We start from the raw sequence: 17,859 nt of genomic DNA on the forward strand, positions 1-17,859 counted from the left end.
GGAAAAACTATTTTTATAGTAAAGTTAATCACAAAATAAAATAAATAAAGCAACAAAGAAAATAAAAAAACTAAAAAATTATTTTCAAATGTGAAAACTAATGGCATTAACAAAAAGTTTATAATTTTTCTAAAACTAAAAGCATAACGAATTAAAAAATAAAGCAAAAAACAAAAGAAAATAAATAAAGCAACAAAAAAATAAAAAAATGCCACCTACTGGGCCACCACGGCCTGAATACGACTAGAAACCCTACCATGGGCCAAGATTCAGGCCCGCAGCAGGCCCAGTAGGCCCACAGGCATTGCAGTGACAGATTAGGCCCGAAAGCCTGCAGTTGAGAGGAGCTCGGGAGGGTGGGCGCAGCAGCGCTTATAAACCACTCCCGAGCCCTCTCAACTAGCGAGGTGGGACTAAACTTTTGGGCGCGGGGCAGCACAAGGCCATTGGTCCCGGTTGGTGGCACCAACCGGGACCAAAGGGGGGCACTGGTCACGGTTCGTGCCACGAACCGGGACCATTGCTCTGGGTATATAAGGTAGCACTTGTGAAAATTTCGCCAACCGCTCCCATTCGCCCCCGACGCCCCCAGGCCGTTCGTCGTCATCGTCGCCGGCCCGAGCCCGTCGTCGCCCGCTCCCCGTCGCCGTCGCCCCGCGCCGCCACAGGCCTTGTCCCCGTCGCTGCTTGCGCCGTCGCCGGCCTCCTCCTCGTCGCTGCGTGCGCCATCTCCGGCCCCCTCCCTGTCGCCCGCGCCACGTCGCCGGCCTCCTCCCCGTCGCGCCCCCAGTGAGCTCCCCCCTTCCCATCGATCCCTGTCGCTCTGACCATCGCCGCCGAGAGGCTCATATGTATGACTATGTATGTATGTATGGCTATGTATGTATGTATGTATATGCTCATATGTATGTATGTATGTATATGCTCTCTGTATATGGATTTGGCTATGTATATGCTCTCTGTACATGCTCATATGTATGTATGTTCATATAGCATTTTTTATATATATGAATTATTATTTTGTTCATGGATATATGCTAAAGAAAATGAGGGGGGTGATAGATGATGATGAGGGGTCGAGAGTGGGACGAGAGGTCGAGAGGTGGCGAGGGGAGAAAAAAAATGTTATCAGGGACGAGGGTCGTCGAGGGGTCGAGAGAGGGACGAGGGGTCGAGAGAACTAAATAAGAACAAGAAGAAGAGAGGAAGAAGAGGAGAAATAAATAAGAAGAAGAAAAAGGAAGAAAAAGAAGAGGAGAAGAAGAAAGGAATAGTGGAGAAGAAGAGAAAATAGAATATATGTATATGCTCATATGTATGTATGTATGTATATGCTCTTTGTATATGGATTTGGCTATGTATATGCTCTCCGTACATGCTCATATGTATGTATGTTCATATAGCATTTTTTCTATATATGAATTATTATTTTGTTCATGGATATATGCTAAAGAAAATGAGGGGGTGATAGATGATGATGAGGGGTCGAGAGTGGGACGAGAGGTCGAGAGGTGGCGAGGGGAGAAAAAAAATGTTATCAGGGACGAGGGTCGTCGAGGGGTCGAGAGAGGGACGAGGGGTCGAGAGAACTAAATAAGAAGAAGAAGAAGAAGAGAGGAAGAAGAGGAGAAATAAATAAGAAGAAGAAAAAGGAAGAAGAAGAAGAGGAGAAGAAGAAAGGAATAGTGGAGAAGAAGAGAAAATAGAATATATTCTATTTTTTCTTCTTCTCCACTATTCCTTTCTTCTTCTCCTCTTTTTTTTCTTTTTCTTTTCTTCGATCTTCTCCTCTAGCTATTCCTTTCTTCTTCTCCTCTTTCTTCTTCTTCTTCTTCTTCTTCTTCTTCTTCTTCTTCTTCTTCTTCTTCTTCTTCTTCTTCTTCTTCTTCTTCTTCTTCTTCTTCTTCTTCTTCTTCTTCTTCTTCTTCTTCTTCTTCTTCTTCTTCTTCTTCTTCTTCTTCTTCTTCTTCTTCTTCTTCTTCTTCTTCTTCTTCTTCTTCTTCTTCTTCTTCTTCTTCTTCTTCTTCTTCTTCTTCTTCTTCTTCTTCTTCTTCTTCTTCTTCTTCTTCTTCTTCTTCTTCTTCTTCTTCTTCTTCTTCTTCTTCTTCTTCTTCTTCTTCTTCTTCTTCTTCTTCTTCTCTTCTTCTTCTTCTTCTTCTTCTTCTTCTTCTTCTTCTTCTTCTTCTTCTTCTTCTTCTTCTTCTTCTTAATTTTCATCGGGAACGAGGGTGTCGAGGATCGCCGAGGGGTCGAGGGTCGGGAACTAGGGTAGGGGGTCGAGGGTCATTAAGGGGTCAAGGGTCGAGGGTTCGAGGGTTCTATAGGGTCGAGGGTCGAGGGTTCCAGGGTCGTCTAGGGGTCGAGGGTTCCAGGGTCGTTGAGGGTTCGAGGGGTCGAGGATCGCCGAGGGGTCGAGAGAGGTTTCTTAGTGTCAAAGTATTGAAGAAATCCATGGCTTCATCATTAGCCGGAAGTAACCAGGGCATGACGAAGTCCTCCAAAATTATTTTGGAATGGTGTCCCAGATAGGATAATTTGCCTTTTTGTATGAATTTCAGCAAAGGCCTTCCAAATAACGATATTTGGAAGGTTCTTGCTGAACTTTGTACCAAAAAGCGAATTATCCTATCTAGGACTCCGTTCCAAAATAACTTTGGAGAGCTTCGTACCATCATGCACATGTTACTTTCGCCTAATGATGAAGACATGGTTTTGTTGAATCCTTTGACACTACGCAACCTCCCGACCCCTCGGCGATCCTCTCGAACATGAGAGGAAGAAGAGGATCGCCGAGGGGTCGAGGGTTCCAGGGTCGTCGAGGGTTCGAGGGGTCGAGAGAGGTTTCCTAGTGTCAAAGTATTGAAGAAATCCATGGCTTCATCATTAGCCAGAAGTAACCAGGGCATGACGAAGCCCTCCAAAATTATTTTGGAATGGTGTCCCGGATAGGATAATTTGCCTTCTTGTATGAATTTCAGCAAAGGCCTTCCAAATAACGATATTTGGAAGGTTCTTGCTGAACTTTGTACCAAAAAGCGAATTATCCTATCTAGGACTCCGTTCAAAAATAACTTTGGAGAGCTTCGTACCATCATGCACATGTTACTTTCCCCTAATGATGAAGACATGGTTTTGTTGAATCCTTTGACACTAGGCAACCTCTCGACCCCTCGGCGATGCTCTCGAACATGAGAGGAAGAAGAGGATAAAAAAGAAGAGGAAGAAGAAAAAAAGAGGAGTTCTTCTCCTCTATTCTTTCTTCTCCTCTTTTTTTTCTTCTTCTTCCTCTTTTTTTTATCGGGAACGAGGGTCGTCGAGGGACATAGATGTAGTGTCGTCGTTGTCGATATATACCCCCTCCCGATAGCTTACTATGATTAGGTAGCTAGTTCTACGTTTGGCACTAATATATCCATCTGTCATGTTTGAATAATAATTGCCATGTTGTAAATATTTGTAGAAACTATGGACACCGCCCTAGACGAAGCAAAAGAAGCGTTGTTGAGGGACATAATCGCAGAAGGAAGTGATGCCGTCTTGTTGTTTCTCAACGAAACTGATGGTCTGGAAGGAGAGGGTGAACAAACTGGCTACGGTGACCTAATGCCGGTGCAAGAAGAAGAACATGAGGACGGCTCCGGTGACCCAATGCCGGTGCAAGAAGGAGACCGTGATGACGGCTCCGGTGACCGAACCGAGTCCGGCCAGGTATATATATTAGTTAAGCCTGTGCTGACTAGCTGATTGATGCATTCATTGTTTTGGTATGTACACATATTAATTAAGTCTTTGTTCTTTTTTCTAGCCCTCCGGATCGAGCACAACTTCGGTAAAGAGACAAGGCCCGAAGAAAAAGTTGAGCTCGGATGAAAAGTTTGAGATCATAGCAATCGCGCCCGACGGCCAACCGATTGAACCCCTCCGGACAAAGAGCGCATTTGTTGCTCAGTGCGGGGTTCTGGTTAGGGACAAGATCCCGATAAGCATCCAGCAATGGTTTAAGCCGGCTACAGAAGACCCTGAGGTGTCTTATGTCAATGATATGCAGAAAAATGATCTTTGGACTGAGCTGAAGTCAAATTTCACCCTACCGCCAGAGGATAATCCAGAGAACCCAGTTAAAGAGAAATTAATCAAGTCTTTTGCTCTTAAGAGGATGGCAGAACTATTCAGGAGGTGGAAGAAAGAGCTGAATAAGTTTGTCGAAAATAATGAGACACCAGAATTCAAGGGCAGATATGAGAAGATCAGAGATCACTGGCCCACATTTGTGGCCCACAAGACATCGGAAAAGAGTAAGAAGATGTCGGCGACAAACAAGCAAAATGCTGCGAAGAAGATGCTTCACCATCGCACGGGGTCAGGTGGCTACCTCGTAGCCCGGCCTAAGTGGGCCAAGACTGAGAATGATCTGGTTGATAAAGGGATCGAACCAGAGACAATTAGCTGGCCAGACCATTGCCAGACTTGGTTCTTCGGGGCTGGCGGAACCTTGGACCCTGTAACAGGGAAGTGCATTTGGACGAACGATCAAATGGACATACCAGTCAGGAAGCTTAAGCAGTATATCGAAGCAGCGCAGCAAGGGAAGTTCTTTCCAGACAGAGAGAACGACAAGCTCACAATGGCCCTCGGGAATCCTGAGCACCCTGGACGGACACGAGGCACGCCAGGCTCCATTCCGTGGAAGGTTGAGTTTTCGGACGCAGGCGGTTACAAATCCCATGAGAGGAGGAAAAAAGTGCAGCAGACCCAAATGCAGGCGCTGCAAGCAAGGGTAGATGCGATAGAGGAACGAGAAGCAAATCGCAGCAAATGTACTGTCGAAGCCTCCCCCGAAGCTACCCCGCCATCTCAGCGCAGAAGCAGCGTGGCTTCCACCGAGCTGCTTCAGCCGGAGCATGCCTTGATGGCTCCTGCCAGCTATCCCGTGGATGCTATCACGGAGTCTCAAAATTGCCACCTTATGACGCAATGGATGAATTTGAAGGTCAAGGCGGTTGTTGGCTCTGTTTATCCTACTGAACCTGGCGCAACTTTTCACGGCCGGCTGATTCCAGAAGGATATGCTAGGGTGATGGTGGATGAAATAACAGAGGGATTTGAGGACCTCCAGCTTGACCACCCTACCGGTGAAGGGGAGACTCAGCTGGGGTCTACTCTGAAGACTCCATGCCTATGGCGGAAGGAGCTCATCAACCTTCCGAACTGGACGCCTCCGCCTCCTCCTCCTCCTCCGGCGAGTCAGGGCACTCCGCCTCCTCCACCGCCTCCTCCTCCGGCGAGTGACGATCAGGGCCCTCGGCCGGCTCCTTCTCCGGCGCGTGGTGGCACTCCGCCTCCTTCTCCGCCTGCGCCGACGCGCCCGAGCAGCCAGCCTCCTCCTTCTATGCCTCGTCAGCAAGGGCGGAAGAGACCTGCCGCCGCTCCAGCTGCTCCGGCGCGTCGTAGTCCTTCTCCTCCGCCTCGTAAGCAAGTAAAGAAGACAACCGCTCCGTCTGCTCGGTCGGCGTCTAGCAGTACAACCAGAGGCGGGAGGACATACAGATTCGGTCCTTCTCTGAAGACTCCAGAGAAGTTACCATATGAGAGGACCCCGGAGGAGAACGCCGAGATCGCGCGAACCGAAGTGGATGACTGGTTTCAAGGGTTGAGAGCAAAGAGACATCCACCTCCGGAGGAGAAGGTAGATCCGGTGAAAGTGAAGCGCACTCTGGCTGCCCTGGCAAAACCACCCAAGTCTCCATCGAAAGGCAACTATGAGCGCATTATTGCAAAGACATGGGCCGAAGCGGAGCGGTCGGGAAGTACAGTCAGTGATCAAAGGCTGAAAGAATGACGAGCAGCTGGGAAACAAATTGCCCAGCTCGGCGAACAAGCGAAGCAATCATGCCCCCCCCCCCCTCAAGGTGCCTAGAGACATCGTCGATCCGAGGATGGTGCCCGGTTATGGCAATGTTAACGATTACCTGCCCGACAATGTACATTATGATACCATGGAGGTGCAGATACACAGATACGAGTACGGGAAGCCTCTCGTCAAAGATGAAAAATCTTTAACAACGATGATGCGAAGATTACATGATTGGTACTTGAAAATCTGCAGAGAGTCTGGGGGGAGGAGTACTTTGTATGCGAGAGTTAAACCGGAGCACGACCTCGTTGGAATTGAACTGTTGCCTATTCCATTTGAGGAGTTCTATCAGTTTTTCAATCAATTGGCCCTCGATAAAACAACGATCACCTGCTACTGTCTGTAAGTACTACTATTTCTGTCATTAAGTCTCTCTATATAGCTCATCTCTTTCATTGCATGTATTTATAATTATCCTCACTATATTATGCAGAATGAAGATTGCCGAATTGAAGAAAAGACAAATCGGTGATATTGGGTTCGTTAACACATATCTCATAGATGCAACTGAGGTTCAACATCGTCCCGGAGATACCGAGGCCAACTTGCTACGATCATTCAAAAAAAATGAAAACAAAGATATAATACTCTTTCCTTACAACTTCAAGTGAGTGTTACTGTCTTGTGCATATTCGGTTTCCCTTATATATTAGTCCAGGTTATAGTAATGTAATTGATGAGTTATGCATGTGTGTGCAGTTTCCACTATATTCTCCTAGAGATTAGGCTTGAGCAGGGAGTAGTAACCGTCTTGGACTCTAAACGAAAAGATCCCCAGGAGTATGCGGACATGACTGAAATCCTCAAGAAGTAAGTTAAATCGATCATTATCCACCATATCAGCAACTTTGTTCATTTACTGATATCAAGTAATTGTTTTCTTTGTCCGGCAGGGTTTGGAGAAAATTCACCAGAACAGTTCCGGGACTGCCGAAGGAGCTGGAATTTAGACACCCGAAAGTAAGTACTATAGTAGCATGTTCCGCGCATCTCCTAGTGATTCAAGCGCTAGTTTCATCAATACCATTTAGCATTCTTGCTTATCAGTTTGATTGACCTCTATTTCTTGTAAAGTGGTTGTGGCAGGAAAAAGGGAATAATTTCTGTGGATACTACGTCTGCGAGTCCATCCGCCACACGACCTGTGAGCGGGGCGGGTACTCTAACGAACAATATGAAGTACGTAAATAACAATATTCACAATTTTATTTTATTACCATCATTTGTATTGAGTTTCATTCATTCATATATATATGTATTGACCCCCTTCTTCAAATTAGATGTTTCGGAAGTGGGATGAACTCCTAGCACCAGCTCGCATGCGAGCAATTCAAGAGGAATTGGCGGCATTCTTTCTTGACCAAGTGATCGCTGAAGACGGAGAATACTATGTGGACCATGAGTCCGTATGATTATATTTGTAAGAGATAATTATTGTATATATGTAGCCGGTAGTGTCAGATAGATATATGAGAACTTGTTGTTCGACCAATCTCTCAGAGAAAGAGAGGTGGTCGATATCACTTCTCTCTGTATGCATATATGTTCATGATGATCTTCTATTTCCTTCGTTTGCTTACTAGCTAACTAGCGTGTCTAGTCCTCTCTATACGTATGTATAGTACGTAGCGTCGACCAAGTACGGACGTAAGAGAGGACACTTCTCTCTATTAATTATAGCTAGCTAACACAATATATGAAACACCTAAATTAACCCCCCAAAACCCCCAACCCCGCCCTTCAAAAAAAACAAAAACCCCAGCCACAGAAATGCTAACGCTTGGATGCCTATTGGTCCCGGTTGGTGCCACCAGCCGGGACCAAAGGGTCTCCTGCCTGGGCTCTGCGCACTGCCCACGTGGAGGCTCATCAGTCCCGGTTTTGGATTGAACCGGGACTAAAGGTACAGGGCATTATGTGACGCCCGGATAAGCAAGCTACAGTAACCTCTGCTAATGACGCCATGTCACCTCCGTTACTGTCGCTAATCTCGCGTTAGTTCAAAACGATTCGAATTCAAATTTGAATTTTTGGCAAACAAACAAAGTTTTCAAACTTTAAAACAAAATGTTCAAACCGTGTCAAATATTGCATAGATAATTATGGTGAAGTAAACACATTTTTAGAAAATACATAAATATTTTAAATTGAATAAAACAGAAAGGAAAATAAATAAAAAGAAACAAATGAAAGGAAAACAAAACAAAACAAAAACAACAGACCCCCCCCCCCCCGCTGGGCCAAGTGGCCCAGCTGGCCTCCGCCGCCCGAACGGGCCGGCCCAACCGGCCAAAGGCCCAATCGGCCAACCCCACTCCTCTCCTTATCCCCTCCCGCAACCCTAGCCGCCACCCCACTCGTCCACTCCCCCCACTCGCTCCTCCCACGTTCCCCTCTCTCCCTCGTCTGGATCGAGGTAGGGGAGCCAGATCCCGCGTCACCGGCGTCGCCCGTCACCACCCCCCCCCTCGCCGGACGCCTCCTCGCCTCACCCCGAGTCGTCCTGGCGCCCGTCCACGCGCCACCCTCGATCTGGAGTTGGGACTCGGTCCCGACGCCACCACCGCTTGGAGTCCCCCTTCGCCGGAATCACGTCGCCACGCCGCTCGTCCCCGCCGCCCGTCGCCGGCGCTCCCCCACCGGACTGCCTCCTCTACGCCGTCGTCGCCATCTTCCTCCTCAACCCCCCCGCTGCCTAGACCCCACCATCCCACGGTGAGCTCATGTGCCGAGCGCGCCACCCCTCTGTCCCGTGTCCGCCCCGCCCTCACTGTGGCCCTCGCGCCCCCTGGCCGTGCTCCGACCGGCTCCGGCCGCGCCCATGGCCGCGCCCCCGCGCTCCCTCTCGTCCTCTCCCGCACCCGTCGTCCGCCCGATGCTACCCCATGGCCGCGGCCTTCGCGCCGCGATTGGACCGACGTCCCGCGCGTGCCCACCGTGGCCGTGCCTAGCACGCGCCCCTCCCCGTCCGCGCCCACCGTGGCCGCCTCCCCCCGCTGCTACCCCCGGACGCCTCCACCGCCCCGTCCGCTTTCGCCCCTGCCCCGCTTGCGGTTCCCGCAGTGGCTGCCGCCGCTCGCCGTCCCACCTTCGCCCCTTGGTCACGGTCCGGCGAACACTCGCGCCCTGGGTCTCCCTTCGGGCGCCCACGCCCGAGCGCCCGCACCGCTGCCCGTTTACCCGGGCCTCTAAGCCAATGACGAAGGGGCCCCACGCCCCCAGAGAACGTGTCTGTTAAAAAAAAGGAGTTAAAAAATATAAAAAATAAATCATAATAAATAATAAAATTAATTAATTAATTAGTTAACTAATTAATTAACTTAATTAATTCTGATTAACTTAGCTAATTAAGATTAATTAATCTAATGACTAATTAACCTAATTAACTACTGTTAATTAGCTAACAGAGTATGACAGTGGGGCCCACCCCCTATTAACACTAATTAGGTTAATTAAAATGTTTAATTAAAAATGTGTCACTGACCAGTGGGACCCACTGGTCAGGTTGACCAGTCAACCCTGTTGACTGCTGACGTCAGCATGACCTCATGCTGATGTCATAAATTCATTTTCGAATTAAATAAAATAATTAATTAAATTCCAGAAATTAATAAAATCTTTAGAAAATCATATCTTTTAATCCGTAACTCGGATTAAATTATTTTTAACATGAAAGTTGCTCAGAACGACGAGACGAACCCGGATGCGCAGCCCGTTCGTCCGCCACGCGTCCCTAACCTATCGAATTCGTAATTTTCCCCCTTCGGCTCCTCTGCCCAAAAACGCGAAACACCGGGGATACTTTCCCGGATGTTTCCCCCCTTCACCGGTATCACCTCATACTGCGTTAGGGCACCCCTACCACCGATACTTATCATATCATGCATCGCTATGCATCTGTTTGCTTAAATATTTATTGTTTCTTCCCCGTCTTCTCTCGCTAGACACCGAAACCGACGCCGCTGCTACCCAGTACGACTACGGTGTTGACGACCCCTCTCTCTTGCCAGAGCAACCAGGCAAGCCCCCCCCCTTGATCACCAGATATCACATATTCTTCTTTATACTGCTTGCATTAGAGTAGTGTAGCATGTTACTGCTTTCCGTTAATCCTATTCTGATGCATAGCCTGACCTTGTTGCTACATCTGTTAATACCCTACCTGCAATCCTAAATACTTAGTATAGGATGCTAGTTTATTATCATTGGCCCTACATCCTTGTCAGTCTGCTTGTTATACTATTGGGCCGTGATCACTCGGGAGGTGATCACGGGTATATACTATACATACATTCATGCTATACAGATGGTGACTAAAGTCGGGTCAGCTCGAGGAGTACCTGCAAGTGATTCTGATGAGGGGGCTGAAAGGACAGGTGGCTCCATCCCGGTAGAGGTGGGCCTGGGTTCCCGACGGCCCCCGACTGTTACTTTGTGGCGGAGCGGCAGGGCAGGTTGAGACCACCTAGGAGACAGGTGGGCCTGGCCCTGGTCGGCGTTCGCGGATACTTAACACGCTTAACGAGATCTTGGTATTTGATCTGAGTCTGGCCATTTGGTCTATACGCACTAACCATCTACGTGGGAGTAGTTATGGGTATCCCGGCGTCGTGGTATCAGCCGAAGCCTTCTTGACGTCAGCGACGGAGCGGCGCGCGCCGGATTGGACCGCGTAACGTGACTTCCTTTGTAATGGAGGTTGCTAGGTCTGCTTCCGGCCGCCCTCACAACGTGCAGGTGTGTAATGGGCGACGGGCCCAGACCCCTGCGCGCATAGGATTTAGACCGGCGGGCTGACCTCTCTGTTGTGCCTAGGTGGGGCTGCGACGTGTTCATCTTCCGAGGCCGGGCATGACCCAGGAAAGTGTGTCCGGCCAAATGGGATCGAGCGTGTTGGGTTATGTGGTGCACCCCTGCAGGGAAGTTAATCTATTCGAATAGCCGTGATCTTCGGTCACAGGACGACTTGGAGTTGTACCTTGACCTTATGACAACTAGAACCGGATACTTAATAATACACATCCTTCCAAGTTCCACAGACAACCCGGTGATCGCTTTTCCACAGGGCGACGAGGGGAGGATCGCCGGGTAGAATTATGCTATGCGATGCTACTTGGAGATGCTACTTGGAGGACTTCAATCTACTCTCTTCTACATGCTGCGAGACGGAGGCTGCCAGAAGCGTAGTCTTCGATAGGACTAGCTATCCCCCTCTTATTCTGGCATTCTGCAGTTCAGTCCACTGATATGGCCTCCTTACACATATACCCATGCATATGTAGTGTAGTTCCTTGCTTGCGAGTACTTTGGATGAGTACTCACGGTTGCTTTCTTCCCCCCTTTCCCCCTTTCCTTTCTTTCTGGTTGTCGCAACCAGATGCTGGAGTCCAGGAGCCAGACGCCACCTTCGACGACGACTCCTACTACGCTGGAGGTGCCTACTACTACGTGCAGCCCGCTAACGACGACCAGGAGTAGTTTAGGAGGATCCCAGGCAGGAGGCCTGCGCCTCTTTCGATTTGTATTCCAGTTTGTGCTAGCCTTCTTAAGGCAAACTTGTTTAACTTATGTCTGTACTCAGATATTGTTGCTTCCGCTGACTCGTCTATGATCGAGCATTTGTATTCGAGCCCTCGAGGCCCCTGGCTTGTATTATGATGCTTGTATGACTTATTTATGTTTTAGAGTTGTGTTGTGATATCTTCCCATGAGTCCCTGATCTTCATCGTACACGTTTGCGTGCATGATTAGTGTACGATTGAATCGGGGGCGTCACACATTAGTACCGACACTTTAGTCCCGGTTCAGGAACCGGGACTAAAGGTCCTTACGAATCGGGACTATAGGCCCTTTTTCTACCAGTGCACACACGCACGCCGCAACACACACAACAGCACAGACGCACGCACCCAGTGGCGAAGCCAGCTATTTGGCAAGGTTTGGCTCATGCCATACCTAAACTCCGGTGCAAATACGTACGCATAATATATTTTTTTTTTGAGAGAAACGTACGTGTCGAGTAATTAGTTTGATAGATTTTTAAAGTTCTGAGCTGGGCCATGCCTCCTGCTGGGGCATTTCCCTGGATAATGTATTGGACTGCACGTCACACATCCGCACGTAATGGATTACGTCCATACCACCCTTGCGACTAAGGGTATGCACTCGGTTTTCTCTAGTTATAATTATGTGGTACATTTATTCCAGTGACTTCTCGTTGATGAAAGACGAATCAATTAGTTTGGTCTAGTAAATTGGTGAACAGTCATCCATATAATTATCATCTAGTAAGGTATTTGAACGTTAATATTTAGCTTTTCGATCTGTGTTGTATTTGGTAAATGTGAAGTAATATACATCCAGTATTGTAGTAAGTTCTTCCAAAATTATATCATACACAAATTTCTCCTTCATAAACTCCGCTACACCAGAAAAATATTCCTGCCTCTGCTACTGCACACAACAGCATGCACATACACACGCAATAGCAAACACCCACAGCAGCACACGTACGCGCACACAAACACATGCAACATCACACGCACGGGCACACAAACATACCACACAAGGGCAAAATGGTCATTTCAGGTGTCATTTAGACTTAAAATGAACATAAGTGTTATAAAAGGCATAAAATTTAGACTCGCTGTTAGATAGGAAACACATTATTTGTTGATGTCAAATAGGGCATAAATTTTAGACACGTTGTTAAATAAGGAATTCTCTCTTTAGGGTTTGGCTAGGTCTCAGTCTACTGAGATTTAACCAAGTCTCACTCAAATGACATACCATGTAAGAAAGAAAAAAAAGAAAATTCGAAAAGAAAGTTTTGCATGAATCTCAATGTATGATACCACGAATACAAGGTCGACTGAGACATAACCAAATCTCAATAGATTAAGATTTAGCAAGACTATTTGTTTTAGTGAAAAGGTAAGTTTGATCGAAAAGGATAACTCTAAGACAAGTTTAATCTAAAAAGGGTAAAAGACTATTAGTTTTGAAAGGTGCTCCTTTCCACCAATACGTATTGGGACACCTTGCAGTTTTATCTCATCTCTATTTCTAATGTCTCAGTTGGTAGGTCGCGTTCCGGATTTTATTTTCGTTCAACCATTTTTGTCCGGTTTTTTTTCGCTGGTTTTTTTCACCCTCTTCTCACCCCACCCATCCACGCAGCCACCCCAAAAAAAACCCACACCCGAAAAAAAGCTCCATCGATCCCATCTATCATTGCCACCGCCGCCGTCCGAGAGGGAGACGCCGCCCCCGCCGTCGAACTCCGAGAAACGCCGCCGCCAAGTCTCCAGGGCAGGGCGGTTTTAATCCCTGCCGCCGAACTCCGGGAGACGCCACCGCTGCGGCACAGGGTAGATTTCGCGTCTCCACGTGGTCGCACGCACGCCTGCACCTCCACTCCCCCCCTCGATCCCGATCGGATCTTTCTCTCCACAAATATCGCCACCGCCGGCCTCCTTCGCTCGACTCGACCATGGTGAAGCTACACCTTCCCCAATTCCTCCTGTCGTCATCGTCATCCTCCGTGCGACCCTGCCAGATTCCACGATTTGGGGATTCCCTATGAGGAGCCGGCGCGTCGTCCTCATCGCAGGCGGGCGGGTGTTGGCATGTGCGTGTATGGAGGAGCTCCACCTCACCCACTTCAGCTTCCTCCTGTCGTCATCATCGTCCTCCGCGCGACCACGCCAGCTTCCATGGTTTGGGGGAGCCTTCCCTATGAGGATCCAGCGTGTCGTCCTCGTCGCACCCTAATTAGGTTCCTGGTGGGTCCGCACCGCCGCACCCTAATTTGATTTCGACTGGAGTCTAGGACGTCAGCGCCACCAGGTACGTACATCTGGCTGTTCATCTTTCTTCCTCCGAACGAGCAGCGACCTATGCGTTTCTGATTCTAGATTTGTCCAACGATTTTCCTGATTGTTTCTCCTCTCTAATCTCTATAGTTTACCAATCAGGTCGTTAGCACTGCCGTTCAGGTGATAATAAACGCCGTTCACCACAACAAGAGGTGAGAGGCAGATTCCAGATAAGGTATGCCTAGCAGGTTTTATGAACCGGAGGCGAGAGGCAGATTCCTGATGATGATTTTTAACTGGATCTTATATTATCATAGCTTTATGCTAATTTCCAAAAATAATTGTCCTTTTCAATTTTAGTACTGTCATGCCATCTCGAAAGTATGCATTGAGAAGAAATTGTTGGATGAGATAGATAGTTACTATCATTACTAATTTACTAATTTGCATCTCGGATGATTTTATTATTTGATATGCTTAATGATTTTAGATGCCCTTTTTTTGGCCTCTAAATTTATGTCTACATAGATTGATTATTATTTAGACCTTTATACTAAAGGCCCTGGATTTTTGTTTCGCCCTGGGCCCCTAAAATCCGAGGACCGGACCTGCCGGCAGCACTTGATTCTATTTTAGCTGCAACCAAGTATCTACTTTAAAGTTATATAGATCAGATTTTGTCGATAAAGCTGATTTTCCTGATCCTATAATCCTTGTTCTGTCAAGCCAAACATGTCATTTTCTTTAAGTTTGCATGACTGTATATTTTATTTTTCAATTTTCTAAAGTTTTATGAACACTTCTGTTTTTCTGTCGAGCACTAATAGAGAGAAAAACTGTTTTCTTATTTTTAACAGGGAGCAAACTGCGTAGCAAGATCAATAATGAATGGTTCAAGTCATGTGTTACAAGTTACAATGATCAGGTGGTACTCAAGTCCGTTGATGATAAGGATATTATTCGAACATTTACTGCAATGATGTCTCGGAAAGGGCATTTGCCTCGTGATTGTCTTTAGTGCGCTGTCGGTATTCGGTATGTTCCATCTGACCATCTCTATTCTTGCAAGCTTTTGATTTGTAATATATTCAAATAATTTGTATTTAAAAATTATGGGTTAGTAGATCCGTTTTAATTTGCATTTCTATTCTTGCAAGTATTCGGTATTTGCATTCTTTTGTCCATGCTTTAATTCCTAGATCCCGTTTGTTTCGGCAGCATTGTTACTTTGTTGTTTCTTCTGCTACAAGGCCCATGGTTATAGTAAACCTTCTTATTTTAAGCATCCTATCAAACCTACTTAAACAAACGTGTGCCTTTTTGCCCACATCTTCATGCTATTCATCTGCATGTTGCCTTGCATATATATATTTGGTCAAAAAGCATACGGTTTCACCACAACAGGTAACACACAGGCCATATGTGTCCTCTGCTTATGGATCTGTACTTGTGTTTCGTATATGCTAACCATACTTTATGTTGCTCTCTCCAAACTCTCGTGTTAACTGTTGAGTGACGGGATCAGTTCATGACCTAACTAAAACCTCTGATCCAACACCTCATCACACTTTTGGTCAGACATGCATATTAGGCCAACGGCACATTTTAGTGAATGAAAACTATGAGATGAGAATAAATAGGCGCTCTGTTTGGTTCAGATATTTTCATACATAATTTGATGTACTTCTCATGGATATCTTCTTACACGTGAGCTTATTTTGAAGATGATAATAAGTTTCTGCCTTAGAGTTAATGCATAGTATATGACCGTCAATCTCCAGTTCGAGGAAGATCTTGGAGCAGCAACATACAAGCAGAGCTAAGATTGGTCCAGCCACTTCATTTATTTTCTGAAAAGGAATTGATGAATGAGAGTATATTTTGAGAGATCCATCTATATGGTACGTTCAATGCTGATTTGATAATTTTGCGCATGTCTATTTTGAGAGAATTTGACATGTTTAGTTTTTTATGGAAAGAATATTTGCTGCTAATAATTAATGTTACAAGTTCTGATTTGTTAGTGCAACATTATCTTCCATGTATATAGATTGAACAAAATATAAGCCGAAGTGGAATGTCAAGCCTTAATTTATACTAAAGAATGATATAGGTTTCTCTATGTGTAGAATAGGATTATTTTTCCTTGGAGAATCTAGTAGCTGGAGTGGTCAATGTCGATATCCTTGTGAAAGTTCGCATGATCTTAGCATGAACCAACTCACAATGTTATCTCGAGCAGTGCTTTATTCACTTAAGTATCATTTTTAGGAAAATACTAGGTAAAAAGCCTATTGCAAAAAAATTAGACGCGAAGTTTATAAGGGTTACATGTATGCAATCTACACGGGCCTATCTAATGTTAGAGTTTCATGCCTCTAATTATTTGTATTTATGTATTCTAGCTATGGATACCAGTAGCCTTAGTTCTTTTAAAGTACTGCATCTATAAACTTTACTATTTAGATATTGTATATGAAAATATCAAGTAATTATAAATGCCATTTATGATCACAGACAATCTTGTTGTATGATTGTTTTCATGGCCTTCAAAGGAGAGATATCCTAGAAGTTGAGTGCAGTTGGAGGGGCCTCGGTCCTTTTGAGCCAAGAAAAGTTGATGGGGCCTGTCCAAGCTATGAATAGTATATGGGAAAGTGTTGAAATATTTTGTGTTTCCATGGTTTCTAAATGGTAAGAGGTATGTGTAGTAACCTGTATGGTTTCAAGTGCCAAATTTCATGTGTAAAAGTTTGCCAGGGAATTCTGGTTGTAGAATCTTGGAATAAGGAAACAAAATCCTACATGTGTCATATTGAAATAATGAGTGAAGTGCACTGTAGGTCCTTGAATTATTTCAGGGATGTGATGTAGGTCCTCAAACTATGAAAATCTTCATCCAGGTTCTTCAAGTGCAGTAAGTGTGTTATTCAGGTCCAAAATCTCCCTGACCCCCTCTAACTGGCCAGCTGATGCCGTTAACCGTGAACACTAAACAGTAAACCGTGAATAGTAATAATAGCGTTCCAGTTCCAATATCATTGCTGTTCATGGTTTATTGTTTAGTGCTCACGGTTAACGACGCCAGATGGCCCGTTAGAGGGGGAGATTTTGGACCTGAATGACACATTTACAGCACTTCGAGGACCTGGATGACGATTTTCGTAGTTCGAGGACCTACGTGACATCCCTGAAATAGTTGGAGGACCTACGTGACACCCCGGAAATAGTTCGAGGACCTACAGTGCACTTCACTCTTAAATAATGTTTAATAACAGACATGCTTTCATGAGATGATTAATCTTAAACATAAAAGGGCCTCCATGTGCCACCTATCATTTGTAATGCCCAGTAAAGAGTTCTATGTTTTTGTATGACTTTATTTGTTTTGTTCATTATATCTGGTCGTATATGTTACCAAATTACATTGCAAGTGAAGTGGATCTTAATATTTTCGTATGTGATTGGCTATCTTTTCTATACATGTGAAATTTGATATGCAATCAGTAACAATCAACCTGCAATGAGAAGGAAGGCATAGTGATGTAATCAGTAGCCCGATATTGAATACTAATAATAATATCAATAAAAGAATGTTCTCAATTTTTTAAGGCCCGTGGCAACGCACGGGCACTCTACTAGTAGGTATAGTTTCAATAAAAATTCTTCGGATCCTTTTCAGACGAGGCCATCGGTCCTATGATTGGGGATGGATTTGGAAACTAGTCTGTTCAATCAAGGATGGCATGGTGGCGACGACATCCTCGTGGTGGACCTGTGTCCTCGGGCTCCGCCATTACGACGATGTTTGCTTCAGTGTCAGCGTGGAGTTTGGGAGGTAGAGCATGTTTGGTTGAGTTCCAGGAGCAAAGTTGCCTGGCCTGTGACCTCCCTGGGTTGTGCCTGGTCGTTGTTTGGTTGGTAGCCTGAAATCCCAGGCATGTCCCTGGCCTGGAGCTGACATGCACCTAATTAGCCTGGGTAGATCACAGGCAGTTTGATTAGCCTGAACCAGGCCGGCCGAACCAGACGCCTGGGCTCCAGGCAAATGCGTTTTGCGTCAATTAGCAAGTTGCATACTGCATTTTTCGTCAACTCAGCTGTCCCATCTAATTATTTAATATTTAA

General features: G+C 46.0%; 1 long non-coding RNA gene across 1 annotated transcript; it reads left to right on the top strand.

Annotated features, from left to right (window-relative positions):
• The first annotated feature begins 13,194 nt into the window (after positions 1-13,194).
• Positions 13,195-14,858, top strand: LOC123107417 (uncharacterized). Its single transcript, XR_006451671.1, has 3 exons — positions 13,195-13,762; positions 13,891-13,943; positions 14,589-14,858. It is a non-coding gene; the product is annotated as an uncharacterized lncRNA (long non-coding RNA).
• Positions 14,859-17,859: the final 3,001 nt, after the last annotated feature.

Source organism: Triticum aestivum, chromosome 5A (genome assembly GCF_018294505.1).
Source record: "Triticum aestivum cultivar Chinese Spring chromosome 5A, IWGSC CS RefSeq v2.1, whole genome shotgun sequence".
Classification (NCBI taxonomy): domain Eukaryota; kingdom Viridiplantae; phylum Streptophyta; class Magnoliopsida; order Poales; family Poaceae; genus Triticum; species Triticum aestivum.